General features: G+C 38.6%; 1 protein-coding gene across 8 annotated transcripts in view; it reads left to right on the plus strand.

The window, feature by feature from the left end:
• Window positions 1-25027, plus strand: part of LRRC4C (leucine rich repeat containing 4C) — a 1326823-nt gene that overhangs the window by 424127 nt on the left and 877669 nt on the right. Inside the window, exon 3 of one of the 8 annotated variants that reach the window (XR_011489903.1) lies at window positions 14572-14638. The exons of the other annotated variants lie outside the window; for them this stretch is intronic. The gene's annotated coding sequence lies outside the window, so the exon portion shown is untranslated. Of the gene's footprint in view, window positions 1-14571; window positions 14639-25027 lie in introns of those variants that run through there. 8 annotated transcript variants of the gene reach the window in all.

A 25027-nucleotide genomic window follows, 5' to 3' on the forward strand; every position in this document is an offset into this window, starting at 1 on the left:
TTGTGAATGGGATTTCTTTGTGCAGAATGAATGTTCATACACAGGTGTGTGTGTGTGTGTGTGTGTGTGTGAGTGTGAGAGAGGAGAGAGAGAGAGCGAGCATGGGTGTATGCATATTTACTCCATGAACGTTAATGAATGAACATTTATTTCCTTGTTTTCCTGAACTTATAAACTTGAATTTACATAAGGCCCCTACAGACATTCTGAATGTTCTCATGGCCGATGGTTGAGTTAATACTCTATATTATCTCTTTTTTGATTCCCTCTTATTAGAACAAACCACCTCTCATTTTGTAGAGTCCACAATAGTGGTCTACTTAGGAACAGGCAGTGAGAAAGTTTCCTCCTGAAATTGGAAGGACTGAAAGAGACAAAGAGAAACAAGACTAAGGAGATACCTTACCCAGGGATTTTAGAACCTGGTGGGAAATTAGCATTGGAGATGTAAATGAGGTTAGGGAAATTAAGGGGATTAACTGGTTTACAGGGATTTATAGAAAAATAAAGAGAAGATCACTGAAACCCTTTGGGGGCTCCTCCCCCAACTGAATTAAAGCTAGTTTTGTTTTAGATGTCTGTGTGTGTGTTTATATGTATAAATATGTATGTGTGTATCTCTTTGCTGTACTTCTGATTTGTAAGCAATGGGCCAGTAATTACAAAAGAATTGTAATTACTAAGTGCCACCTATGCTCCTAGAGTGTGCCACCTATGTCCAGAGACTGACACTGAGTAAACTCATCTGCCTGATTACCGTGGAGACATTTGCATTGGTATTAATGGTGATGGATTAGAATCCAAGGAGAAAGGGGTTTTACCAGCTTCCCTTTTGTGGCTCAGCAAATAATCCGCCTGCAAAGTAGGAGACGGGGGTTCCATCCCTGGGTTGGGAAGATCTCCTGGAGAAGGGAAAGGCCACCCACTCCAGTTTTCTGGCCTGGAAAATTCCATGGACATAGTCCATGGGGTTGCAAAAAGTCAAACACGACTGAGCAACTTTCACTTTCACCCTTTTCAGGTTTTCTAACAATTTACAGTACAGACAACCCTATTGGAAGTCACCATTTTTTGTACTGTTCATCTCTGGTGGTGGCCAGACATATTTTTCAGAGCTGTCTGTCCTTTAGTTCTGGACAAAAGAGTAACACTGAACAATAAATGAGCTTTGAAATATATCATCTAAAAAAGTTTATACCCCCCCAAAAGTAGGAAAATTTTGTATGAAAAATAACCTGGACAACCTTTAGCAAAGTCAGTGCTAAACCAGGAAAGTCTCTGGTAACTGGGAATTAAGTTCTCACCCTATGTTAAAGTATTTATTTTTGGCTGTTCTGGGTCTTCATTGCCTCACACCTTCTTTCTCTAGTTGCAGAGAGCAAGGGCTGCTCTCTAGTTGCGATGCGTGGTCCTCTTACTGTGTGTCTTCTCTTGTGGAACACAGAATCTAGGTGCACAGGCTGGGTAGTCATGGCTCAGTAGTTGTGGTGCTCAGGCTTAGTTGCTCCCTGGCATGTAGCATCTTCCTGGCTGGGGGACTGAACCTATGTTCCCTGCCCTGCAAGGTAGCTTCGTAACCACTGGACCACCAAGGAAGCCCCAGCCTGTGTATAAATCCTGAGACCATCATGGGGCAAAAGCACAGTGACTGTTCAGATGTGTCTCATCTCAGTCCTTTTCCTTCCCATCCCAGGGTCATGACTGCGCTGACGCCTGCCTCCGTGCCCTGGAGTTTATACTGCTTCTCTGCTCAGTGCTCAGACTCACCTGAGACCTAGTCAGCAGGGCTCAGATGTCCCTTCCAGGCTTGAGGTTCATTTTCTCTTCCCATATTCTAGTTTTCCAGAACAGTCTCACTGTAACTAAACATGGATGTGACCCCAGAATAATCTTTTTACTCAGTTTTCTTCATGAGGACCTAAGCAAGCATAAGGATCCAGGTATATCTTGTTCTCATTCATTGATTAGCCCTAGGTTGACTGGAAAACCGTTAGAATTCAGCTTTGTTTAGGGACAGAAACCAACAATTAGGTATGTCAAAAATAGATCCTTCTCTTTTAAAAAGTGAGCTGGCAACATTTCATAGTATCAAGTAAGTACACATTTTTTTCCCCCCAATCCAAAGGACAGAAAATTGGCTTCATAAAATGCCAGTGTTTATGGAAATGGTGCTTACCTGTATTTTGATTATGACTCAGTGGTGATAACTTAATGGTGTACTTTGATGATCAGAATGGAATTTTCTCTATAAATACTTAATTAAAATGAGTAAAACAAATGCATTAACCAGAACTAATATAAATTATAATGCAGATATGAAAACTTATTGCAGTGTATTAGCACATATTTTTCTTTTCCTATTTTTCAATTACTAAACAGTGGATGGAATCTGTAGTATCTATTAAATTAAAACTGTGTTTTCTTCATAAGCTAAATATTTTCAGCACTTTAGTATTTGTACTATAAAGTGGCATTGGTCAGACCTATTAATGAACTTTTTTTGGAAACTATGATGCCCTATTTCATGGATTCTATTAATAGCAATATTGTAAATTTTGTAACACAATTTTCATCATAATGAAAATGTTTAAAAATTGACTTAAGAAAACTAACAGCAGTTGAAGATTTCAATTAAACCTCTCTCTTAGGGTTTACGAGGAACTTTCAGTTTGAAGTAAGATTTTAAAATCCCCTTTAGGGATCACATATTTAGGTGGGTGTTACAGTGAAAGTGAGAAATAGATTTAAGGGACTAGGTCTGATAGACAGAGTGCCTGATGAAATATGGACGGAGGTTCGTGGCATTGTACAGGAGACAGGGATCCAGATCATCCCCATGGAAAAGAAATGCAAAAAATCAAAATGGCTGAGGAGGTCTTACAAATAGCTGTGAAAAGAAGAGAAGTGAAAAGCAAAGGAGAAAAGGGAAGATATTCCCATTTGAATGCAGAGTTCCAAAGAGTAGCAAGGAGAGATAAGAAAGCCTTCTTCAGCAATCAATACAAAGAAATAGAGGAAAACAACAGAATGGGAGAGACTAGAGATCTCTTCAAGAAAATTAGAGATACCAAGGGGACATTTCATGCAAAGATGGGCTTGATAAAGGACAGAAATGGTATGGACCTAACAGAAGCAGAAGATATTAAGAAGAGGTGACAAGAATATACAGAAGAACTGTACAAAAAAGATCTTCATGACCCAGATAATCACAATGGTGTGATCACTCACCTAGAGCCAGACATCCTGGAATGTGAAGTAAAGTGGGCCTTAGAAAGCATCACTATGAACAAAGCTAGTGGAGGTGATGGAATTCCAGCTGAGCTATTTCAAATACTGAAAGATGATGCTGTAAAAGTGCTGCACTCAATATGCCAGCAAATTTGGAAAACTCAGCAGTGGCCACAGGACTGGAAAAGGTCAGGTTTCATTCCAATCCCTAAGAAAGGCAATCCCAAAGAATGCTCAAACTACCGCACAATTGCACTCATCTCACACGCTAGTAAAGTAATGCTCAAAATTCTCCAAGCCAGGCTTCAGCAATACGTGAACCGTGAACTTCCAGATGTTCAAGCTGGTTATAGAAAAGGCAGAGGAACCAGAGATCAAATTGTCAACATCTAAGGGGCCATCAAAAAAGCAAAAGAGTTCCATAAAAACATCTATTTCTGCTTTTGCCAAAGCCTTTGACTGTGTGAATCACAATAAACTGGAGAATTCTGAAAGAGATGAGAATACCAGACCACCTGACCTGACTCTTGAGAAACCTATATGCAGGACAGGAAGCAACAGTTAGAACTGGACATGGAACAACAGACTGGTTTCAAATAGGAAAAGGAGTACATCAAGGCTGCATATTGTCACCCTGCTTATACAACTTACATGCAGAGTACATCATGAGAAACCCTGGGCTGGTTGAAGCACAAGCTGGAATCAAGATTGCCAGGAGAAAAGTCAATAACCTCAGATATGCAGATGACACCACCCTTATGGTAGAAAGTGAAGAGGAACTAAAAAGCCTCTTGATGAAAGTGAAAGAGGCGAGTGAAAAAGTTGGCCTAAAGCTCAATATTCAGAAATGTTGGCATCCAGTCCCATCACTTCATGGGAAATAGATGGGAAAACAGTGGAAACAGTGTCAGACTTTATTTTTTTGGGCTCCAAAATCACTGCAGATGGTGATTGCAGCCATAAAATTAAAAGACGCTTACTTCTTGAAGGAAAGTTATGACCAACCTAGATAGCATATTAAAAAGCAGAGACATTACTTTGCCAACAAAGGTCCATCTATTCAAGGTTATGGTTTTTCCAGTGGTCATGTATGGATGTGAGTTGGACTGTGAGGAAAGCTGAGTGCCGAAAAATTGATGCTTTTGAACTGTGGTGTTGGAGAAGACTCTTGAGAGTCCCTTGGACTGCAAGGAAATCCAACCAGTCCATCCAAAAGGAAATCAGTCCTGGGTGTTCATTGGAAGGACTGACGCTGAAGCTGAAACTCCAATACTTTGGCCACCTCATGCGAAGAGTTGACTCGTTGGAAAAGACCCTGATGCTGGGAGGGATTGGTGGCAGGAGGAGAAGGGGACGACAGAGGATGAGATGGCTGGATGGCATCACCAACTTGATGGACACAAGTTTGGGTAGACTCCGGGAGTTGTTGATGGACAGGGAGGGCTGGAGTGCTGCGATTCATGGGGTCACAAAGAGTCGGACATGACTGAGCAACAGAACTGAACTGAACTGAATTACAGGATAGATAAAGAAAAGTGAAACAGATTTAGTTGCTTCTCAGAATCATGATATTTATTACTTCAACCTGAAGATCCAACTCCATAGATTCTTAATAGAATCAAGGGTGAGTTATTTTATCCATGACCCAGCAGAGGGTCTGAAATGCAGAAGGCTTGGGATTTTTGATGCTAAATCACTCACAGTTACTTATAAGACAATTGAGGTGTGTCTTTCTCCAAAACTTCCATTTTGTGTCTCCTATGTCTAGGTTATTTTTCTTGTGTTTATTCCCTTGCTCCCTGCTGAAATAAGAGATCTTCCTTGATACCCAGTTTAACCAGAGATCTGACAACATATCTACCTAATCTTTGAAGTTTTGCCCACAAGGAAATTTTTTTTTTAAATCATGGGGTTTGTCCTTTACCCTGATGTGCCTTTATAATCAAAGTTATGAGGGTACAACCTACAAGTATCACCTTTGACCAGGGACAAAGCTGGCATATTTCCATATTTCCTGGCATATTTCCATAACCAGAATAGTCACCTTAGATATGAATACTAAGACAACTTATGCTCCTTTTTCTGGAATTTGGCTTCTTGGACTAGTCTTCCAAACTGCGGTGCATCTCTAGAGCCGATTATTGTTGGAATCCCAGTTTTGCCTGGCCTTAATTTTCTCTTCTCTTCCCACCTGACTGAGTGAGCACCCAACATGCCCCATTACTGAGAACACTTAGGTCATTAAGATAACTCAGAACAGTTAATTTTGTGGCAAGCTGCTGTGGTGGGTAGAGTATTATATCCAGAGAACCTGAATGTATAAGCCGGTCAAGTTAATTAAATCCTGAGCAGTGTTTTCCCCGTGTTTGGATAATAACCCCTAGGTAGTAGGTTTGTAGGTTAGATGAAGTAATGTACTAAGTAGTCCTTTGCAGTCTCTAAAGCTTCAATATCATCTTTTCTATTCGGCAAGGATATAATGTGTGCTAAGTCGCTTCTGTTGTGCCTGACTCTTTGCTACCCGAAGGATCATAGCCTACCAGGCTCCTTTGTCTGTGGGATTCTCTAGGTGAGAATACTGGAGTGGGCTACAGTTTCCTTCTCCAGGGGATCTTCCAGACCCTGGGATTGAACACACATGTCTCAAGTCTTCTGCATTGGCATGGGGGTTCTTTACCAATATCACCACCCAAATAGATGGCCACAATAGCATGAACATTACACTGGTGCTTACAGTATAGAAATGAAGTGATACGAGTTCAGCAAAAGATTGTGTAATCTGAAGGGAAAGAAAAAGGGAGGGGCAGTATTGTTATCAGTAATAGTGATAGTGCTTCTATAGGCTCTCTGGGTCATTGTTTGACCTTTAGATTCTTCAGGTAGAGTATACAAATACCGACTAATCATTTTCAATAGCATCGTCTTCAGGTAGAGAGTCCTTCATCTCTACAGAGTCTTGTGAAAAGTAATAACGTGATTTTTCTTAAAAGCCTCTTGGTTTGAGTCATATGTTGGACAAAGTTCTGCATTGTTAATTTATGCCAGTGTCTTACATTTTCTTTAGCAGGCCTAATTAAAGTGAGATAAGTAAAAGGCAAGAGAACAGCATAGGATTTTCAAAGCCAGAAAAATTTTATAAATGCAAATTCATTTTTAAGTGTATTTAAGCCTAATAGCTGGCTTCATATATAATGAGAGTTTTAGAATTTAGAAATATGAGAATATATATATATATTTATATATATTTGAATTTATATATCTCTCTATGAGTTTATGAATTTATATATTATGAGTTTATTATATATATATGTACATATATGCATATAACCCCAGAAACATCTATATACATACACATACATACACACACATACATAGTTTTTCTTTCTCTTTTATTCTGATATCTTATTCCAAGTACTCTATGCCAACAAAATTTAGCAAGCAATTTACCTAGTCTCCTATTTGAACGGCTTCCCCAAGTGTCTAATAGTTTAGTTACCCAATCATGCCTTCTTGGTGTTTGTGCTGGCGTTTGAGGGTAAGAAAGAGGTTGTGACAGTCACTTTATCACGTTCTCTGACTTTTGGTTGGAGATTTACACAGCATTTTGTTTCCTGGAAAGCTTGCTCCTGCATCTCTATCTAGGCTTTTGATGCAGTGAAAGGTCAATCCCTAAGGGCATCGTTGAGGGTTATGATATGGGCCTGAACGTGATCAAAAACAATATTTCGAAAGCCTGGAGGATTCCTTTTGAGGCTGCTTGCACTGAATGACTCTCCTGTTTTCTCCCTTAGGTTCAGTATTTCAGTTCAGTTCTCCTGAGGAACAGTTACATCCTTAGCAGAGCTCGGCATAGAAAAACAATGAATTGAAGACTTGAGAAAGTCTGTCTTCTTGTTTTCTGCCTAGCTCTACCTTTTTCACTGCTATGTTTTCCATGTTTTATATTAACACAATTAGTAGCTATTTATTGCAGATGTTAATTATGCATGTGTTTATAGCTTGTATGATATGTGTCAATTTAAAAAGGCTTATGAGCACTGAGTTACAAAATTATGTACGAAGTTAGTTTTCTTGATGCTTCTTTTACGTCTCTTTTTACCGGCTCTGATAACCCAAGTTTTATTCTTAGCTTGGCAAATCCCTACTTGTCCCAATCATCTCTTCCAGGAAACCATTTTATTCCTTTCTTTCTACCATGTTTGGATTGCATTCCAGAGCACCCTATTCACACTTACATCATCTATTCTTTTGTTTATTCATCACATGTTCTTCCCACAAACATATATTAAATACTTATAATGACCTAGAAGCTTCTATGTTGAGATGAACTATTTGCAATAGTCTCCCCCACTGCATTATAAGCATCTTACACACAGAGATCAGGTCTGATTTATTTTCTAATCCACAGGGACCAAACCATTTCTAGAGACAGTGGATGCTTAATAAATGTTTGTTGTATGGAGTCACTGATAGAAGCTGTGGGGTAGTCTTATCACAGCAAATCTAATTATGAGGGTAAATGAGCCAACACACTATGTGTTGCTATTAAATCATTTGATCATTATGATTTGCAAATACAGTTAAATTCAAAATTTTTCTCACTCTTTTTTCTGAGTAGGAAGCATACTTAGCCCAGAAAGCGAAACCTGGAAAGGGTAGCAGCCTCCATGAACCTCAATCAGAGATTTCAAATTTGCAGTTGTTGAGAAATACACTCCACAAAATATATTTTCCTTGACTGTTTGATAGGCCCACACAGTGTTTTAAAGGACATAAAAGTAGGCAGGTGTTATGCTTACATAAGCATATGAACAGCTTACCATGGGCAGCCTTACAGCATGTGTGTGCTAAAGGCAAACTCCCTGCAGGTGGTTGATTTGGGGACCTCTGCTCTGGGGTCTGCAAAAATGCTCTGATGAATAAAACCTGCTGCTTTGTCAGCATGTCTCTTCAGTTGTAATGTAATTTACTGGTTTGGGTAACATTGCACTACCAAAAATAGGCTTTCGTACCAATTTTGCAAATCATTTCCCAGTTAACATCTCTTCAGGGACTTCCCTGGTAGCTCAGACAGTAAAGAATCTGCCTGCCAATGCAGGAGACCCAGGTTTGATCCCTGGATCAGGACAATCCCCTGGAGAAGAGAATGGCTGCCCACTCCAGTATTCTTGCCTGGAGAATCCCATGAACAGAGGAGCCTGGTGGGCTACAGCCCATGGAGTCACAAATGATTGGACATGACTGAGCTACTAACACTTTCACACTTTCACTTAGGATAAAAGAGACTTCAGTGGCAAAATGTGTCAGCATTATTCCATAAGCACATAACTACACATAAATGCGTTTATGATATATGTGTGATGCTAGTTCTCACAATTTGTTACATTATACACTTTTTTCATAACCTCATGTGGACTTCAGATCTTCTCTAGTCACATCAGTAGAGGATCTTTTTAATCTCATAAATAAATCAACTTGTGTGAAAACAACTGTCAGTTCAAAAGATGAGGTAATTTTAAGTACGCATGGAAAAGAAGAAAGGCGTAGCAAAAGAGACCATAATGAACAAAGATCCAGAGAGTAAAATGGTTTACTTAGCCTATTAGCAACTAGGATCTCAAAACAGGCTGGAAAACTTAGAGATCCTATTTGAAAAAAAAAAAAAAAAGAATAGTATGGTAAAGAATTTGGACTTGGTTCTCTTGTAAAGACTTCTGAGTGTGTATTTTAAATACTATAAGCATTTCCATTTAAGAAAACAGATGATGATATTGTAGAGGAGAAATTAAAATCAAGTGAGACTGGGGTTAAAAGAAAGGAATTGCAATAATCGCAGCAGGAATTGATTGGCAGGAGTAGAGAAAAATTGACTTAATTTGAGAGACCATTCCTTTGCAGATAAAATGGAAGGAAACATAGACAGAAAGTATTTTTTTCAAAAGTCTGTTTTGATGGAAAATATTTCAAGAGTTTGGATCCGTCTCACAAAAGTCTGGATAATTTTTTTTTTTTAGATAATTAGATTGTTATTTGGTTATTTAAATATACTGGCGTTAGTGCCCAGGTGGGTTAGACAATATTTAAATATTTATATTTCTATTACTTAGCCTATTAAAAAAAAAAGATGATTCTCCATTTTAAAGACTGGTGTTCCTTATAGATTTCACTTGGTCAAAATTATGTGAATTTGTTTCATCAACAAATAGCATCTCCTCTCTGAGCCACTAACACATTCACTTGTTACTTGTGCTGAGTAGTTTTTGGTCTTAGGCATATAGTATATAGCTGGCATTCTTCTTGTTTAGTTACTAAGTCATGTCCAACTCTTTGGTTGCCCTTTCCTCCTCCAGGCATTTATGGAGGAAAAATTGCTTCCCTCATACAGCCTATTTTTTTTAAAGGTTCTCACCATTAACTATTAATATGCTTTCTTAGATTTGTAATTAATATACTAAATTGTATAGACTGTAAGTAAATAATATCACTACAGTGGTGCTTGAATGCTGTGGCAACACCAAATAGAACAGAAAACACACATCATTCAAAACTATTTCAATTCACTCTCAAGAGTGATTATGAATGAATGACAAAAAAAGCCCAACATCCAGGTTATTTAGAGGGAAACATGAAAACCCTATGCCCCATAATATTAGGCAAATTAAGTTATCAATATTTTAATTAGCTGTTCTGAGCTAGACTAATTTACATCTTATCCTATCTTTAGGAAAATGCTTAGAATCTTTCTATGATTGTCAATTTGAATAAAAAAGTTGTTTTCCTAGGGAAAGTAATGAAAAATAAGCTAATTCACATTGGAGAATAATGGTATTTGTGTTCCTTGTGTGGAGAAGGAATGCAGCCCACTCCAGCATTCTTGCCTGGGGAATCCCAAGGACAGAGAGGCCTGGCGGCCACTGTCCATGACGTCGGAAGAGTTGGCTGTGACGTAGCGACTAAAACACCACCATTACATGTTCCTTGTAAACACATAAACAGAGTTTAACTTGAAAACTATTGTGATAATTCAGCTATTTTTTTCTGATTGTTCTTTGTTTGGTGACCTTATTATTTGTCTGTGTGGTAGAACATGTGAGTACATTATTACCAAACCTTCTGAGTGCAAAGTTTTAGATTGTTTTTTAATTAGCATTTTAATTGCTCATCAAAGTACTTGAAGACAGAGTGGGAAAATGGAACACTTGCTAATCCCTTTGGTATCAGTCAGCGCTGTTTTCCCAAGGTCAAGTGCCTTCCTCATGGAAAATTGCATTGCTTTGAGCTCCCTATTACATGACATGACAATGCTAGAGTGATGTCTTTGAAAGATTTTCTACCTTTCTGCTTCCCTCAGTCTAGATGTTTGCTACCTTAGATGAGAGGTGAACCTGTTGAATCAACCCTGGGCTTTTTTTGTGCAAGAGAGAAATATTTGACATGACTTGAACTTTTTAAGTAAAATACTTAATGCCTTCCCTGTAGCAAACACTGGGCTGACAAAAAGTATAATTTCTAATTGTAACAGGTAGAGTCATTATTTTTTTTTTTTCTTATTCTATAGACCACACTGCCCCATCCCACAAAGTGACATATAAGCAAATGGGAGAAATATCTACAAGTGAATACCAGGAGGAGGGCAGTTAGTACAGAGGCTAAAGTGCCTTGTATGAATGCCAGGATTGCCATCTACCTACTGTGTAAGCTCTGCGTGTGCCTCATTGATGTGTGGATAAAGAGAAGACCATGGTGAGAGTTTGGTAAATCGATACTTGTGAATGGTTTAGAATGATCATTAAAATATTTCAGCAGTATATTTTCCTTTATTATTTTGACAATGAATGCAAGATTAACCTGGCTTGGGGCCCATAGTATAAAGACCAAGGTTTCATGGTAAAATTCATGGTGCTGTTAAAAAGTAAACATACTTTTCTCAGGCCTGAAAATGTGATCCAGGTCATTCTCACTGATTTGATCTGCTTCCCTAGTCCTTCACCAGGATGCAAAATTGTTTCTATCTCATTCATATACCTGTGCTTGCCTTCTGCCTAACACCCTATATCTTTACACAGAGCTTTAAAAAAAAAAAAGTAAATGTGCCAGGACCCTGACTTAGATAGTAAAGCCATTAGGGGATAGTTTGACTTTGGAGAAGGACTGTCTACTTTACTAAAAATGGATGATGAGGAAGATAGTCATAAACTAAAATAGAAGAATTAAGGCACTGATCAAAATTCAACTGAAAAAAAAAATGGCTTGTCCAATTATAAATATGTCAATTCAAGTCAAGTGCTCTACAAACTGATGTGGAATAACTGATGAATGGCAAGTCATTTTGGCTTGAACAGCAGATCTGGTGTCAGGGCAAAAGAATAAGTTATCCCTGCATTTATCTATTTACTTTTTTAATTGCAATTTTTCTTTCTGCTCTTCAAATCACCAGTCTCCTCTCCCTGATACAACCCTAAAAATAAGTACAGTAATTTTTAATGTGAACAATTAATAGTCTCTTAATCATGTACTGTGTGACTGAAAACAATTTTAGAAAACTTTACTCATTTTTAAAAAATGTATAGTTTGCAGTCTGAATTAAGACTGCCTGCTCTGAACATGTGCTTCCCAGGTGGTACAGTGCTAAAGAATCTGCCTGCCAATGCAGGAGACACAAGAGACTCGAGTTTGATCCCTGGATCAGGAAGATCCCCTGGAGGAGGAAATGGCAACCCACTCCAGTATTCTTGCCTGGGAAGTCCCATGGACAGAGGAGCCTGGTGGGCTACAGTCTGTGGGGTCCCTAAGAGCTGGACACAGCTGAGTGACTGAGCACACAGCATGCACCCCTAGGCAGCTCTAAGATATCCCCCTGGTTCTCTTCTCCAACTCTGTCACTGTCCTTAACCTCCTTATGTCTAGGGTTCCTGGAGCTGCTCTGTTTAGAATTTTATTCTGTTGAGTTGATAAAATACTTACAGGGATGTTTCTCTAACATTTACCATTTCATTATTTTATGTTCATTTTAGTTTTTCAACTTTTTCAATTTAAAGGTATTACCCTTTATTCCACTTGGTTCTTTTACCTTGGGTGTAATTTTGTGACTTCACTGCCCTTTTTTTGTTTTTTTTTTTTTTTTTTTTTTCGTTTCCTTCAGATCCTCTCTTATCTTTGTATTTTTTTTATTTTAATATATCTAACTATAAACCGTTAGATATTGGTTTGACCAATGATAGGAGAGTTGCCCCCTACTTAAATCCATTGATATAATTGATATATTTAGTTTTAAATCTGTCAGTCTTTAAATTTCCATCTGCCAGGTTAATAAAAAGTTGAAAAGAGACTTGATATTGTGTCTCCTACTGTTCAGAGTGCTTTCCTCTCTGTCTCTCTTCCTGCTATTTATCTTACCTTTCCAAAAAATCAAAATATATTTTAAATTTGATAGAGTTGTACTGCAGAGTAAGGATATATGACTTTGGAGTCATCCATTTCCCCATCTGCATTGTTACCTACAGACACAGGAGTCCCAGTAATTCCTGAGAGAAAGTGCGGTGGTGCTAACCCTTGACCCAGAGAGAAGTCAGTTTTCTGTGCCTCCACTCTGACAAAAGAAGACTGTTCTCATTTTGAGGCATAGCTTCTAAAATGTGTTTTCCTAGGTCATCAAGTTGATGACGGGGAAAGAGTTGCATTTCTGTTTTTAGAGGCCTAGCAGAAAAATATCTCAAGTAGCTTTGCTAATGTCATTGCCTCCTAACCTTTGAAAGGTCCATTATTCCAGACCCAGGCCAGAGCAGGATGACCACTGACAGGTTATACACAAGTAGAAAAACACATTTTGTCCTTGGATGAAAAGATGATGTGTACTTTTATACCTGCGGTTTCTTTTCTCTTGGTACTAGCAGAAGGCCTGATGACTTGATACAGATCTAATTCATGTAATGATGTACCATCTGTGACCTGACAAGTACTCTGAAATAGAGTCCAGAGAACATCATGGACCTCTTGTAGTGCTCAGAACACTTGATCTAACCAGCTCAAAGTTTGGCATGGAGGGTGATTGCCCTTGCTTACCTGTGACCCAGGTACTTTCAGAGCACTTGATTAATATTTTACTCAGATTAAATATTTACTTTACCATACAGGTAACAAGCTAAGACTCTCAGTACCTAATGTCAAACAGTGTTCTCTCAATAGTCTGCTTCTATGTATCCTATGTGTATATGCATTTCTATACATTATGTATATTCAGAAAGGGGAATTGCTTTCAGTTCAGTTATGTATACACTAATAAAATTCTAAGCTCATAAAAGAAAAGTTAGTACAAGTGCTCAGGAAGCCATTCCTGTAGAGAGCTAAGATAATATACAGTGAATATTGATTCAGTCAACATGAATTATCTAAATACATATTATGGCACTGAACTGGCACAATGGAGATCTAAAAAGAAGAAAAAAGGTTGATTTTCTTTCAAACTTTTCAGTGGAAAATATTGACGCAAGTAAGCCTTTTTGAGAGAATACATTACTCTTTTGTTTAAAAGATTCTCTGTTTATGATGTGGTTATGTGAGAGTTGGACTGTGAAGAAAGTTGAGCGCTGAAGAATTGATGCTTCTGAACTATGGTGTTGGAGAAGACTCTTGAGAGGCCCTTTGACTGCAAGGAGATCCAACCAGTCCATCCTAAAGGAGATCAGTCCTGGGTGTTCTTTGGAAGGACTGATGCTGAAGCTGAAACTCCAATACTTTGGCCACTTCATGCGAAGAGTTGACTCATTGGAAAAGACCCTGATGCTGGGAAAGATTGAGGGCAGGAGGAGAAGGGGACGACAGAGGATGAGATTGTTGGATGGCATCTCTGACTCAATGGACATGAGTTTGAGTAAACTCCAGGAGTTTGTGATGGACAGGGAGGCCTGGCGTGCTGCGATTCATGGGGTCGTGAAGAGTCGGACATGACTGAGCGACTGAACTGAACTGAACTGATGAGTTTGTCATAGAATTCGTCACACAGAGTGAACATGGCATCTTTATGCATGTAGAAGGTTATGGGAAGGGGATCTTTTCTGAAAGAATACTTGAGGTCATACACCTAGAAACAAATTCTGTTTCTTAGACAGAAAGCAAGGAATTTAAGGACTAGTCCTTGGTATGTGACATATGGAAATATGTTTCTTTATCTGAAAGAAACTAGTGTTATCATCATGTCAAAATAGGAGTTCCTGCAGGATATTTCTGTAGATAAAATATCTGGAGTCAGAGTTATAGGATAGATTTGAATTGAAAGATAGATAACTTGAGATTTTTGTGTATCAACCAATTCTCAAAAAGTATTAAAATCTTGTCTTCCCTTAGGGTTTGGTAAAGTCTTTGAAATATTCCACTCTGCCTCAGCAATGTTAAAGGAGCCTAAGGTAGGATTTTGTTTGTTTTTCTTTTTGCTTACATTATTAGAACAGAGAGAAAAGAGCATTTTAGAACCGGGATGGGGGTGGCCATAGTATTTGAAGTAAGAGAAACTCAGTGTTCAGGCTTTCCTTTTTCTTTTGCACTCTCTCTCTCTCTCTTTTTTTTTTTTTTAAAGAATTTTCTCCCCAGGAATATAAACTAGAGATTATTAATTAAATTTTCATAATCAAATACACACATGTACACACGCTCACAATCACACCATAGGGGACAAAACAAGGTGGGTCTGGTCCTCACAGCTTATGATTTATTATGAGAGAACACATGGTAAATAAATAAGGCAACACAGATAATTTATATAATTATAAATGGAAATGAATGCTGCGAAGGAAAAGGTCAGAAAACAATGCAAAGCAGCCTAGTTTATTTGAGGGGATCAAGGAATTCTTTTCAGAGAAAATGACATTTCAGCTGAGCCTTGACAGATGAGTAGGATTTTAACCAGGCAGAGAACTAGAGAAGGTTCCTGAGAAAGAAGACCAACCCTTTGGAGCGTCTGAGGAGGGAAGGCTGTCCCTGCCCTCCGTTTGAATAGCTGAGGAAGTCCTGCTGCTACGGGGCCCCCGAGGATGGAGGATGGGGAGTAGAGAATCCGGAGGGATTAGGCAGGTAGGCAGGTATAGTCCTGTGTTATGAATAGTTACCTGTAGCTGCTATAACGGGGTACCATGAACTGGGTGGGAAGCTGGGTGGGAAAAGTGTCTAAAACAATAAACACTTATTTTCTTATATTTCTGGAGGCAAGAAGTCTGAAATCAGGTTGACGGCAGGGTCACGCTCTCTCGCCTAGCTTCGGGGAGGTGCTGGAAGGCCCTGGCATTCCTTGACTTCCTCATCACACCATCTCTGCCTCTGTGTTCCTTCTGTGTGCCTATCTCTGTGTCTCTTCTCTTTGCATAAGGACTCTCGTTGTATTGGAGTAAGGGTCCCCTCTGTTCCAGAATGACCCAGTCTTAATTTGCATCTTAATTACAATTTACGAAGACTATGTTTCCAAATAAGATCACGTTCCCACTTAACAAGGGATTAGTGTTTCAGTGGACCCTTTGGGGAACACGATTTAGCCCACAGCAGTAGGGTCTGTAAACTCTGCCGAGGAGTGAGTGTTCCATTCACTGAGAAACCTTTAGAATGTTTTAAGCAAAGGATTAGCGTGGTTTAACTTACTGTCTACTGTACTGTGGCATTTTACAGAAATGAACCTGAATGAACTTTTTGGTCAAACTATGTAATTCCATTTATAGGACACCTTAGAAAGGGGAAAAGTATCAGTCCAGTAGTTGCCAGGGGATAAGGGGATCAACCACAAAGGCACCATAGGTGATTTGGAGGATGGATGGAAATATTTAATATCTTGACTGTAATTAGTTTGTGAACATTTATAGGTGTGTACACCTGGGAAATGGGAAAATTTTACTGTACATAAATGATACCCCAGTATCAAATAAGCACTGAGAATGGACTCAGATCAGACCCTATTCTGAGTCTAGTTGAGACAAAGCCGTTGCTTAGATTATGGTGGTTAAGCTGAAGCTCTAATATTTTGGCCACCTGATGCGAAGAGCCAGCTCATTGGAAGAGACCCTGATGCTGGGAAAGATTGAAGGCAAAAGGAGAAGAGGGCAGCAGAAAATGAGATGGTTAGATAGCATCACCAATGCAATGCACATGAATCTGAGCAAACTCTGGAAGATAGTGAAGGACAGAGGAGCCTCGCATGCTAAGTCCATGGGGTCATAAAGAGTGAGACATGACATAAGGACTGAACAATAACAGCACATTTTTGGCCTTCCATTTCACTCCCTTTGGAGTCAGCTATCAGTTTGCCAGCTCCTTACCATTTTGGTCCCAAGACAAGTAAAAGGAAGAGGTTCTGAACCTGGGGCATCTGCCTGAGTGGGGTCAGGTGTCAACAGAAGAAGGAAATTACACAGCTTTCCCAAGGGTTGTTTCTGCTCAGATTAAGTAAGGAGATAGAAAACACAGATGCTGAAGAAGGGAGTTAGAGAATGGAATGACGTGCCTGACTGTCCGTCTGGTCGATCTTTTGGGAGGTACTGAGGAAAAACTAGAGGCCATGAGGAATAAGTATGCTCCTCCCGCCTCCTCAAAGCTGTTACCAAGGAAAAGCTGCAGAAGCCTGCTCTCTCTCAGCTGCGCTTCACAGTTTCAGTTCCCCAAGAAAGACTTTGACCCTCATCTAGAAGTGTTTCATTGACAATAAGAAGAAATTTGCAAAAACAAGTTGCTCCAGAGAAAGTTAATATATGTAATTTTTTTTTTCTTAAGAGTCACTTTTGGTATTGGTGTATTTTAGCTGGGAAAAGGCAACAATTTGTAACTTATTTTTGTTAAATAACAAATTTTTTTCTCCTTGCAGTCTTTTTAATAGGAGAAATAATCAATAAACGTGTTTTCAAGCCCTTTTGCTGCCATTGATTTATGGAATTAGCTAAACTCAAATCTCAGAGGAGCCAGTGTCAGGCCTGTGCAATTGAAAATCATTTTAAAGGCTATTTATATTTAGAGAAGACATACTATAGCTGTATTAAAGTCACACTAACTCTAGACCTTGACAGAGTAAAAATCCAGAGTGTTAATTCTAGCCCTGTGAATTAATTATGTAAAAGCGTGCACATCAGTGTCTTTCTTAGATCAGATATCCTCCTCTGTAATATGATATATGTACACATGTATATGTGTGTGTGTGTGTTGGGGTCGCAAAGAGTTGGACACGACTAAGCGACTGAACTGAACTGATATGTTTGTGTGTGTGTGTGTGTGTAATTTACTTAGTAAATTTGGATGTTGGAATTATTCTATGTAGACATCTGACATTTTTTTCTTCATTAATTCTTAATCCCTGTTGCTTTTCCTTATAGCACTTACTGTATAACATATATCTTATTTCTTTTCTCTGTCTCTCCATGATAGAATGTAGAACCATGAGAAGAGTTTGTTTAGTTTATTTATTTAAGCCTCAGTGCCTAGATCAGTGCCTGATAGGTGACAAAAGATAATTGTTCAGTTAATGAACAAATGATTCTTGGTAATAATACTATTCTCTTCCCTTGAGCAGCAGTGTATGATTTAAGGGTGAAGCTTCTCAGCAGTGTGATTTCCTAGCTGTTCCTTGGATACAGTCAAAGGCTTTGCTACTGACACAAGTGAAAATAAAGACATCACAACCTTAAATTGGATGAAAGCTCCCTTCCTCACCCAATTGGGTGTAAACAACAGAAATCCAGGTTATCTGTAGCTGGGAGGAAGGAGCAAAGCCTGTGAGCATCCTGACCCCGGTGTTTGTTCAGCTCCTGAACTTTGGGCATTGCCTGACGGTCCAAAATGTAGAGATATTCATGAATAATGGAATGGAACATGAACAAGAACTTGTGTTTGTTCTCTTGTTCGCCATAAGAAAGAAGTGTTCTCAGTAGAAGGCAGACTGAAAGTTTCTCTTGGTTTTGAATTCTGGCTCAGATGTCAACTGATTCTGTCTCTGGACTACAAAATAGACAGCTTTATTCATTAATTCCTTTGATTGATCTAGCTAAAATATTCTCTGAGTTGTGTTGGTTTGGTATTGCTGGAAATCATTACTATGTTTTTCAAACATGTCCACACTTTATCATCATGTTTAATTCCATGGCACCTAATGTAGTTGATGCCAGAGAATTCTCGGGGGGCAAATGCCTTCTCTGGAAGAAAGTCAATTCAGGGGACAATACAAGTACTTCCGGTAATGATCACATTCATAAAAGAGCTGAGTGAGCTGGTTAAGGGAAGCTACGGATTGAACTCTGACTCTCCATGATGAAAGCCTGTCTGTGTTCATTCATCATTGTTAGAGTGAATAGACAGAGGGTGGCCTCAACCTCCTCAAGGCTGAGCTAGCTTGACATCTTCTAGAGTTCGCCACTGGGCAGTGCTCTCATAATTCCTTCTGAGAATTGTGTTATTATGAAAAGTACAATGGAAAAAGGACTAAAGACCTATTTGTAACAAGACCAGAAAATGGAAGATATATGTTCACAGAAATATTTTTCATGTGTGATTGAAAAAGTAATTAAGTCCAGTTTTGCTCCTCTTTTATTTTCTAGTAGTTATGTGATATATATTATGTACTAATATAGAAAGACATGTTTTCCCATTCTCATAGGCACCCCTGCTACCAAGTAGAGCCACATCTGAGTCATCTCTAATTTTTTTTTTTTTTGGTAAATAAAACATTTTATTTTTTTCAGCTTTGTATTTTTATTTAAACTTTTTATTTTGTATTGGAGTGTAGCCAATTAACAAAATTGTGATACTTTCAGCTGAACTGTGAAGGGACTCAGCCATACATATCCATGTATTCATTCTCCCCTTAAACCCCCTCTTCCAGGCTGCCATATAACATTGAGCAGAGTTCCATGTGCTAATAGTAGGTCCTTAGTAGTTTCAGCTTCACTCCTACCTAAGGTGATTTGAGATACAGAACTATGTGAAGCCCCTGTGAAATTTCTCCTTATTGTTTAGGAGAAACCGTCATGATGTTAATGGTATGAGTTCATAGTCTCTCTCTCTTTTATTTTACTGTACTAAGATAGATGTGTGCTTTTTTTTTTTTTCCTAGACTGTTTTTCTCTTTATGTAAATGGTTTTTCATCTGCAGCTTCTCCTTCTCTCTTGGAAAATGTAGATTGCATTTGTGAGCTAGAGATTCTGGAATCCTTATAAGGAGGAAGAGACTCAAGTTTCTAGTTCCCTTTGATTAGAATCACTCCAAGAGGATGTTCCAGGAGAAAGAAGAGTGTGCAAGGTTTTTTCTGTTATTTTCAGCTCTCTGTCCTGCCCTAGTATAGAAATACAGCTATGGTTATTCTGAGTATTTAGTACTTTCTTAAAGGACTATTTCTGTGACCAATTTCCCTAATGTATTCAGTGGCACTATTGATTTTAAATATGCAATAGGACCTGCCTAAGAATTTTACTTCCCACTTTTAACACCTTTGCTATTTTCTTCTCAAATTTAAATAACATCAATAAAATTTCAGACTGCTTTCCTAAAATACATCTGCATGCCCTCACTGGCATAAATCCCTAAAGATTGTATAAAAATGTCTTTCAGTAACAAGTTATTATTACATCAGTTTTATTGACTGTAGGTAAGATAATTTATTTTTATAGTGTGATAGCAAAGAAAAATGAGTATTTTTAATTCTCGTAGAACTGGTGGACTCCTGAGATGTTCATTCTCTGTTAGCCATTAGAAAAAAATGAGAAGAATCAAGTGAGCACAGGAATTAGCTATTTAAATGTTAATATTTGCTCTGACTTGAAAAGCTAGATTATTGTTCTAGTCTATTATGTCACATGATGACATTCATTTAGCACCAAGTCACTTAAGATTATCCCACTTTACTAAAATAAGTTATTGCTGGTCATGTGACCGATCGTGCACTAGACCTAGAGTCAGAAAATGGCAATCAAAGCTTTGATTCTGCCGCTGCTGACAGTGTGGCTTAATCCTGGCTTCCTCATCTATGAAATGGAAATGACCTTCTTTTTATGGCAAATACCGTGTTCCAGTTCACCAGGACTTCCACTGGTTTTAACGCTCAAAGTCCCTCTGAGGGTCTAATCCCTCTCATTCCCAGGCAAACCTAGGTGGTCGTTCACCCTTATATCTTGCTTGGCTTCACAAATTTGTAGTGGGAATACGTATACAAAAATAAAATTAAAAAAAAAAAACACCTTTTGGGCATGAATAATCTCTACACATGCAAGCTATTACAATTGTAAAATATTATACGAAATTTATGGGCCTTCAAGTTCATGTTCTAACATAAGCCCAGTACATCTTCTATGTGTTGTGTGTGTGTGTGTGTGTGTGTGTGTGTATGTATGTGTGTGCATGCTTAATTGTGTCCAACTCTTTGTAACCCCGTGGACTATAGCCTGCCAGGCTCCTGTGTCCATGGCATTTCTCAGGCAAGAATACTGGGCTGGGTAGCCATTTCCTTCTCCAGGGGATCAAACTTGGGTCTCTTGCATTGCAGACAGATTCAACCACCAGGTGGCTCAGATAGTTAAAAATTTGTAAAATCATGTTTTCCTATCAAAGACTCGAAAGAGCTCTGAGCCCAGACAAAACTCTAGGAACTATGGAACTCTAAGCCTACAAAACACTTTTACCTGCATTTTTTTACTTAGCCTTAAAAAAAAAAATCGTGAGAGTTATCCATCATTTTCCAGTGCAAAATTAAAGCTTTCAGATATTAATGAGTCATCAAGGTGATTTAGCTAGCAAATGGTGAGTATAGCTTGAGACCTGGGCTTTGTGACTCTGTGGCTACTGCATGGCCCAGAGAAAATTGTCATAAATATGTCACAAGGAAAACTGTCATAAATTCATAAATTTGCATCACATGCCCAATTTCTCTGGCATGTTAAAGATGTATATTGTACATGCTGTGCAATATTTCTATAATAACCAGCTTTTCCTATCTTAAAGTTTAGGGTAGCAGCAACTACTGCTTTCTCTTTTTAAAGTAGCACAGTTTCTATGTATTTAATTGCTAGTGAAAATCCCAACAACAAAAAATAAGCAATAGCAAGTTTGCAGAATCAGCTTATTAATTTAGATTGAATGAGCCAACCGACTACAGAATACCAAAACAATTAACATTTGTATTTAGCTGACCATTATCAAAAAGATGTATGATATATTTGTTTAGTTTTATTCAGCTCTGGAAAAAACCTAATCTGCAAATTTCAGATGAACATTAACAAATTAAGATGTTAACTCCCATTGGGTCAATATCCATGAAGCAGTAATGATGATGATGTTGGTGATAATGATATTAACAACAAAAGTAGCAAGTAAGTCATATACTTTAATATATAGTTTGTAAATTCAATATCAAGTATTTTCTTTTGTTAGATACTGTGAAATGGAACAGAATGCTGTTTTATTCACAGCTTATACAGGTAACTTTCCTATGCCCCAGAATCAAATCACTCCATCAAGTCAGTAACAAGTGGGAGAGAACTAAAATACTGAGCTTCTAACTGTCCATTTCATGCTATTTCCATGGTATCTTTCCTTCCTTCCAGTTCCAATATTTTTTGATCCTACCATCTGATGAAGTAGGAACATCCAAGACTCATTTGGCAACTTTATCTTTCACTCCCAAGAGAGCCTGTTACTGTATTTGCAATATGTTCATTGGATCTCTACAAGGTGGCAATGGCATCCACAGCCACAGCCACGTGAAGAGAACAATGGGAAAGGGGCCAGCTGTTCTTGGAGGAGGAGTAAACTCCTAGTGAAGTGATCACCTGTTGTCTACTTTCTGTCATCTCTCAATAATGTGATTTTGCATGCCTTATTTAACAACATAGTCTTAGTAAAGAAGCTGGCCAATGTATAACAGTACCTTAAAAATGGTTGTTACATCTTTTTTAGGGAACTTCTCAGGCAAAGCATTGTTCCCCAGAGATTTCCCTTCTAGCTGTATCCTTTGTTGCCAAACCAGCTCCACTTTCTTGTTCTCTTTATACAAAATTATCCCAAGGCTTTGCCTGTGTGAAAGCAGTCTGACTTCAGTATTTGAATGTCTGGTGAATTTTCACTCCTTATTTTAAAGTCGTTGTTCAGTCCCTAAGTGGTGTCCGATTCTTTGTGACCCCATGGACTCTAGGCTGCCAGGCTCCTCTGCCCATGGGATTTCTCAGGCAAGAATACTGGAGCGGGTTGCTGTTCTTTCTCCAGGGGATCTTCCTGACCCAGGGGTTGAATCTGCATCTCCTGCACTGACAGGAGGATTCTTTACCACTGAGCCACCAGGGAAGCCTTAAAGTGCTATGTTTGAAATGATTTTTCTTACCTAAATAGTGGAGGAACATAGATCATAAAAACAGGAAGAAGGCACAACATTCATCTATAGGACAAGATAGTCAAAAGACTCCAGAGGCTGGTACAGCAACCTAGGTGACTGAGAAATATCAAGTGGGTATTGGGATGGTGTCAGTTTCCCACAGCTACTATAACAAAGTAACAAATGCTAGGTGGCTTAAAAGAGCAGATAACTGTTATTTCACAAGTATGGAGGCCAAGTCCAAAATCAAGTTTTCATCAGGGGATGCTCTCTCCGCCAGCTCTAGGAGAAAATCCTTCTTTGCCTTCTCTCCCTTCGGGTGTTGGCTGATGGTCCTAGGCATTCTTTCACTTACAGATGCATCACTCCTTCTACACGGAAGCTTTCCTGCTATGTGTCTTCACATCCTCTTCTCTCTTTGTCTGTGTGTCTCTGGGTTGAACTTTACCCATATTTGTATTGGACTGGGTTCCCCTCTAAAGGTATCATTTTAATTTACTTGTTAAATAGCATCACATTTTAAGGTACTGGGGATTAGAACTTCCATATATCTTTTTTGGAGGAGCAGAATTTAACCCATGAAAGGATAAAGTGGAGTGTGCATACTCTCTCCAAAGGGATGGTAGTCATTCATTTCCTGCCTATTGCTCTCATCTTAAGTCTTAGGTTTTAAGGGAAACTGGAAACATTTATGTTCAAAAAAATCTGAACATTTTATGCAAAATATATTCAAGTTATTCTTCTTGTTTTGGCATAATCAAACTAAGCATATCTTAAGGTCTCACTGAGTCTTTTGCAAGGTCCTAGGTTCTCTGATTTTCCTCATCTATCAATTAACATGTGAGAACTGTGGCTCAAAGGGCTGAAAAATTTTGTCTGTGGCCACACAGTTGTTTGTGGAAGAGAAAGACTTACAGTCCCCCACTCCTAATTTTGTTTTCTTTCAACAAAAGGCAGGGATTGGTTATAGACAATCTTTTTCAGTGACCAAACGCAGTGACCAAATGCAGTCCTTTCTGCATTCAAGTTATATCAAATCCTAACTGTTAAAACAAAAACAAAAACAAAAAAAACCCTGAATGTTAAAATCTTCCTTCAACTTCTAAAAATTTTTGCCAGATAATGATATACAAAGGAGAAAAAAAAAATCTGTTCAAAAAATTATATATATATATATATATGTATATATCTACATATAATCAAAGCAAAAATAATATTTGGCTTTTCCAATATCTATCTGAATAAAGATAGATTATATAGAGAGTTTCCCAAGTGGCTTGGTGGGGAAAGAATCCTCCTGCAATGCAGGAGACGTGGGTCCTATCCCTTGGTCAGGAAGATCCCCTAGAGGAGGGCATGGCAAACCACTCCAGTATTCCTGCCTGGAAAATCCCATGCAAAGAAGAGCCCAGTGAGCTACAGTCCATAGGGTTTCAAAGAGTCAGATGTGACTGAGCATGCACACGTGCATACGCACATACACACACAGGTACATGCTGCTATTTTGGTGTGTAATTTCTTTTTCTCTGTCCTTTTAAACTTGGAACCATATTGTCTATGAAGTATTGTGTTTTCTGTTGAGAGTTTCTCCTTTCCAAAAATAATTTAATTTTAAAAGAAATAAGTGCATAAGGCAAATTATAAAAAGGCAAAAATGATGCCCAGAATATCCTATGGGTAATGTGAGGAAGATTTGGGAGTTATGAGAGAAACTATAAAAAAAAGTTTATGGATCTCTCAACATCCCTTGATTAAGAAAGATGTTTGGACTGAAAAATCAGACACTTACAGGAAAACTTAAATTTATGTGGAGGAGAAGGTAGCCTCCAGATCCTGAATACGAGTAAATGAGGACAAACCCTTGACAGCCACAAAACCCTGGTAGTATCCTCAATGTTCTAGGAGGAAGCAAGGGGTAATGGTAGGATCCCCACTAATGGCCCTGGGAATACAGAAACCACTTGAAATCAACCAGGAGCCAATCTGAAAGCAGCAGCTAAAACTGAGAGGAGGATCTGCCCGGTATATGTGTGAGTGAGTATGGCAATCAGGATGGAAGCAGTTTGGGTTTTAAATTCTGAAAACTCAACATATCAATGTATCTCTCATGAGAATCAATCTGTTACTGGACTGTGCACATTTGCACTAAGTTTTCTATGCATTTGCAAGACAGGGGTTGGGATCAGAGAGACAGACAGGTGGCAGATAGTGAAGGATCTTGTCAGTCATTTAAAGAGTTAAGTTCTTATTCCCAAAGTGATGGGACCACATCAGGTTTTGGTGAGGAGTAAAGTGTGTATAATAAGCTCACTCTAGCTATTGTGCAGTATGCATAGCATGGATTTGAGGGAAGGCAAAGTAGTAGAAGTGCTTCCGAGGTGGCACTAGTGATAAAGAACCCACCTCCCAATGCAGGAGATGTGAGAGACACCGTTCGATCCCTGGGTGGGGAAGATCCCTGGGAGGGCAGTCTACCCCAG

Source organism: Odocoileus virginianus, chromosome 10 (assembly GCF_023699985.2).
Source record: "Odocoileus virginianus isolate 20LAN1187 ecotype Illinois chromosome 10, Ovbor_1.2, whole genome shotgun sequence".
NCBI lineage: Eukaryota > Metazoa > Chordata > Mammalia > Artiodactyla > Cervidae > Odocoileus > Odocoileus virginianus.